This window comes from Lactuca virosa, chromosome 5, assembly GCF_052849685.1.
Source record: "Lactuca virosa cultivar CGN04683 chromosome 5, Lactuca_virosa_CGN04683_v6, whole genome shotgun sequence".
In the NCBI taxonomy this organism is placed as follows: Eukaryota; Viridiplantae; Streptophyta; class Magnoliopsida; order Asterales; family Asteraceae; genus Lactuca; species Lactuca virosa.
Genome location: NC_136430.1, coordinates 342,233,487 through 342,239,483, shown reverse-complemented (window position 1 = coordinate 342,239,483; position 5,997 = coordinate 342,233,487). Strand labels below are relative to the sequence as shown.

At 27.2% G+C, this 5,997-nt stretch overlaps 1 long non-coding RNA gene across 1 annotated transcript; it reads right to left on the bottom strand.

Annotated features, from left to right (window-relative positions):
* Positions 1-3,605: 3,605 nt before the first annotated feature.
* On the bottom strand, positions 3,606-4,903 carry LOC145112924 (uncharacterized). The gene is made up of 3 exons (XR_013710680.1): positions 4,549-4,903; positions 4,205-4,290; positions 3,606-4,108 (listed from the first exon to the last, which is right to left on the bottom strand). It is a non-coding gene; the product is annotated as an uncharacterized LOC145112924 (long non-coding RNA).
* Between the last annotated feature and the right edge of the window lie 1,094 nt (positions 4,904-5,997).

The window sequence follows — 5,997 nt, the reverse complement described above, 5'->3', positions numbered from 1 at the left end:
GAAAATATAATAGATTGGATAAAGAACCATAATGATTGTCGATTTGGGTGTGTGAGGATTTGCACATGACAATTTCATTAAAAATGAGATTTATGTTGGTAATCTATTACTTGACTCGGGGTTCTAAAGCTTGTATCATTTAGCTTCATATTATATCCAACAAAATACATTTAGTAGATCTTGGATTCGACTTTCTTTGATCGACATATGCATATGTGATGCACCCACAAATGCTTAAATATGAATAATAAGCTAGTAAACTATACCATACTATTTGAGATATGCCCACTAATACCATAGTTAGTGACACGATTATTAATTACGTTAGCTTACTTGGGTTACACACTTGGCTCAACTAGAAAAGAAAAAAATATTTAATTAAAGGGATTAATTTTTTTATTTATTTATTCATCAATTAAATAAGTAGAAATTATTTATAAGTACCATTTATGCAATAATAGTCTCAAATTTGTATTATGGTAATTTATTTATAAGTACCATTTATGCAATAATAGTCTCAAATTTGTATTATGGTAATGTTACCATAATTTGATCAAACTGTAGGCTAAGAAAGACTCTTAGGGTTTATGTCTTATATACAAAGAAAAGACCAAGGAGCCTCCCATAGAAACCCTACCAATTTCTTAGCTCTCTCCCTCCCTTCTCTTAGATCTACAAAAAAAAAAAAAAAAAAAAAAAAAAAAAAAAAAAAAAAAAAAAAATTATAGGAACTCTACTTTGGGTTCTTTATCTTCTTGATATCAAAAGATATTCTTGTTAAACCCCCTTGTCGATAATTAGCTGTTATTAGTTGATGAACAAGAATCCATGATTCAATCATGATGTTTATATTAAATTGCTAATGTTGCTTGTGTTATGACATCATTATTCGACACTGGTATCAAATTCATTTGTTCATATCAAAAATTCATTTGTTCATATCAATTAGGATTATAAATAGATTTTGTGAAAACTTGTTGAGATATGATCTTATACACATGAATAGGAAATTTTATGTATAAAACATACACATCAAAGTTTGTATAAAAGGGTTTTTAAAACATATCAAAATCTATTTTTTATGTTAAATTCTACTGTTTGAATTTGTTAATTGTTTTCCCATTTACTTTGATTCTCTAATGATTATTAGTTGGAAAAAAATTTATTGACATAAAAACATACAGTAAAAGTTATGTAGAGTGTTTATATGTTTATATTAAATTTAATTTAATGACATTGTAACATAAACAAAGATTGATTTGCATGTTGTATGTTTATAATCCTTATCAAAATATTGTTTGTAAACTGAAAAACTGAACCTAATGCATCTCTTTTCAACATACAAGGATGTAACTTTTTTCAGCAGCCTAATGCAACCTTTTTTTCAAAAAGATTGCACAATGCTGAAATACTATAAATTCTTATCATAATCCGAGTTTACATGAAAAAAAAAACGAAACCATTAACAAATTCACATTTGTAGCCATTCCCTTAACCTTTAGTTAAATTTCAAATTCAATCTATTTCATACGTTTTCTTAAGATTACAAAGTTGTAAATAAGAAAATCTACACCAACGACGCATCATCAACTATTTCTATATAAACACCTAAAATGATTGAAAAATAAAATAAAATACATTGTTATTATGCTTAAAAAATACGCATTATCTAAAACAAAAAGTGAACGAAAGTTCATTACTTTAGCTACATATAACCCCAAATTTATCATGGTTTTTATTTACCTTACAAGGACAAGGACAAAATACAGTCCAACATATTGGTTTTAATTTTAATATGGCATAAACGCACAAATTATTATATACATATGTAAAGTATATGATCACATACATAATTACATTACATACTGCTTAATATATGCCTACAATTACATATTTGCATACGCTTATTTGTGGGGTGAGCCCAATAAGGGCCCATGACAACTTATCGTCTTTTGAGCAATTTAAGCCCACGATTGATATAACATTTTAAAGTTTATTATAATTGAAATTTAGGGGAGTTTAAATAAGTAATTTTATCAAATAATGTGTGTATCATTTTGAAGGATAATTTTAATTATGGTCACCAACAATTTTGAAAGTACTTAAAATACCATTTTTCGTAATTTAATATTTCTAGAGGGAACTAACCCCATATTTTATATTCATCATACACTAGTGACATACTATAATATCTCATGCTTTCTTTTATAATTTTGCCCTAAATTTTTATTTTTACTAAGAATTTGATCCCTGGCTTTTTAGATTACAAACCTGTTATCGTAATGGTTTTTTTTGCCACCATGATATTTTAGATTTCTTTACAACTTATTGCAAAAATCAAACACTTAAAAGTTATAAAAAACATGCATTAAATTTTATATTTTACAACCATTTAAATACTTGTAAAAGATATTAAAAACCAGAGACAAAATTAGTTATTGTATAAATTCATTTTACAAATTATTATTTTTTTACAACTTTTCTTTCAAATCTTTAAATGTAAAACGAAATTCATGTTTTACAACTTTTGTATTTTTTTTATCTATTAAAATACTTATCTATTTTTTTATTAGAATCTAATTAACAATTGTAAGTATTTGAATACAATTTGGACAACTTTTATTCTTTTTTTTTTTTTACAGATTTTATCTTTAACCAAGTTTTTAGATTTTTACTCATTTGACCAGCTGAAGGTGAAATATAACTGAAAGTTTGAAACCCGCTCGTTTTTTATGTTAATGGGTTGAAATTGCCACCAACAAATTCTAAATAATATTTGAACTAATTGAATGCATGATTAGGTATCTCCTATTTAGTTGTTATTGTTTTTTTGTAAAGGGTGTAATGTATAAAAATACATAGAGAGGCTTATAATATCTCAAAATTACTAAACTTGTAAGCCTTGCCATATGTTGCAGTTCCCATTCATAACTTTATAACTCGTGGGTGACTAATTTTTTCATCAAACACCTTCCATGCATAAACAATTGATGATTATAACTTTGACTTTCTAAAAATGGGATGAATATTCCATCTTTACATACACTTATAACTATTGGTAATGATGAAAGATTGAACATAACCTTATCACTTGCCAAATTTAGCAAATAGAACAAATTCGACACTCACAATGTGGATTTGAAACAATGGTACATGTACAATCACATAAGGACAAAAGAACTTTGGAGAACACTAATGGAGGGAGGGGACACGTGTCATTTCCTTTTGGGATTCGGCATTGATACTCAATTACTCATACTGGTCAATCTTTAAGCATAGGATTCACCTATATTTTTTGTCACCTTAGCCAACCATATGGGATACCACATCACTCGCCCAAAATACAATCTTAAAGTTAAATCATCTCCTCTTCTAGAATGATCTCAAAAACCACATAATTATCTTATATACATCATAAAGTTCAAACCTTTATTTGATACACATAACGAAATTGATGTTTTTTTTTTTTTTTTTTTTGTAATTTATTGATGATAGACCTTGGAAAATGAAAGTGGTCAAAATGATGCACGTTTTGGAGAAGATAGTGACATTTTACCATATTCTACAAAGCTTAAAGGGTTCCAAAAGGTCAAAAGTTGACCAAATTACCAAACCTAACCTTATATTCTTTCACAAACATCCTTCCAAATACTAAAACCTTTTCCATTTGGACTCATTCTCTCGACTTTTTGCACATTCAAGAGTTCTTTTGCCTTCACATACACCAACTCACTCTAACTTACATTATCTTTCTGACCCTTTTCTCCTTGGATCTTGTGCTACTGTAGCCGATCCTTGCAACACTCAGAATCAACAAAGGGTGGCTCAATGTCCAAATGTCAATATATAAATGATACTACATCTCATAATCAGAGTTAAAACAAGAATCTGATCATATATACACATTAAAGATTGATGATGGCCCTTCATGGGGGACGTCAACATGGTGATCCAATGGTGGTTGGTGGTGGTCATGGTGGTTCTTCTTCCTCCATTGCTCTCCTGCAAGAAAGATTCAGACAGCTGGAAAAAATGAGGGAGAAGAGAGAAGAAATGGCAGTGTTGAAGTTGCTTTCTCAGTCTGAAACAAAGAGTCAAACAAAGCACCCTGAAATGAAAGCAAATTCATCGTTTCAAGAATCTTTATCACTTGGACTTGATTTATTTGGAAAGAAAACAGAACACCAAGCATCAAAGACTCCACCTTTTAGAGACTTCTGGTCTATGGATTCAGTAACAGTTAGCACATCGCGTGTTCATGAGAAACCTGATGTTGATACTTCCCTTCATCTGTAAAAAAAATAAAAGCTTTGTTTTTACATTACTTTTTTTATTTCTTTCTTTTGTTTCTTTTTAGTGTAACTTATAGAAAAAAGTGATATGATGAATAAGAGAATGAAAGTGGAAATAAATCTTAATGAGATGAAATTACTCAGTAATTGATTTGTGCCATTAAACTCGTGTACTTTCATCAAACACTTGGAGAGCATTCCAGTGACATGTTAACTTTCTTAAACATATAAAAACCATAAATGCATATATACATACCTTCCAGTTGCTGCTTGTTGCCTACGATTAGTGAATCCAAGTGGATGCAAATCTCTAATCTAACTAATAGGATGAGTAGAGAGTCCGATAGTGTTGAAATAATGAAATCTTGAGGATGAAGTTTATGATGCCACGCCGTTTAAAAGTAATAATCAATTGCGTGAAGAATTGAAGATGATTAATTGATGATATGATCACAAACACCAACAATTTCACAAAAGAAAACCCAAATTTCTTCGTACATCTTGGGTGATGGAAAAGAAATTAGACGTAATTCGAAATCCAAACGAATCAGTTATTTCGATTTTCGTCATTCTTCAAAACATTATTTTTCAGTTAACTTTAATCATTATGTTTGGCAGCTGAAAACGATACATTACTCTATTGGCTTTCGATAAGAATGACTTAATAACTTGCTGTGAAATATAAAATAATGATTTCATATTATAAAACAAATAATCAATATAATTGATGTATTTTTCATATATATATATATATATATATATATATATATATATATATATATATATATATATATATATATATATATATATATATATATATATATATATATATATATATATATATATATATCAAAGCATAATGCGTCGTACTTGTTTATAATCATCATATTTTATTTATTTTTTCATGTTTTCATACAAAATATATATATATATATATATATATATATATATATAATTTTCATACAGTATATATATATATATATATATATATATATATATATATATATATATATATATTTGTATGAAAACATGAAAAAAAACATGAAAATATATATATATATATATATATATATATATATATATATATATATATATATATATATATATATATATATATATATATATATATATATATATATATACTGTATGAAAACATGAAAAAATAAATAAAATATGATGATTATAAACAAGTACGACGCATTATGCTTTGATAATAGTAGACATGTGCTGATTATAAATTTACTTCATAAATTAATAATTTGCTAAATAAATGCACAATCAATTGCTAAATAAATGCACAATCAATTGCTAAATAAATGCACACAATATAAATTGTTAATACGTATAGAACTATTAAGAAACATGAATCATTAAGAGCTCTGAATGATTCAGTATTATTTAATAAGATTGTTGAACGAATATATTGAATGAAATAAATACACACACAAAAGTGATCAAATTGGATTAAAGAAAACAAGAAAAGAAACCCCGATGTTCTTTAACTTTCAAATAGATGTTATGCTAACATAGTAACATACAGTTGTGATCATTCATTATAGATGTAGACAAAAGGAACCCTTCAACATCACCTTCATTAACTTTCAAATCACAAAGAACATTTGAAATAGTAAGACACTAAGACGCGCTTTATATTATAATAATTCATTACATACGATCAAACTGAGCAGGTTTTGTGCATCCAAAA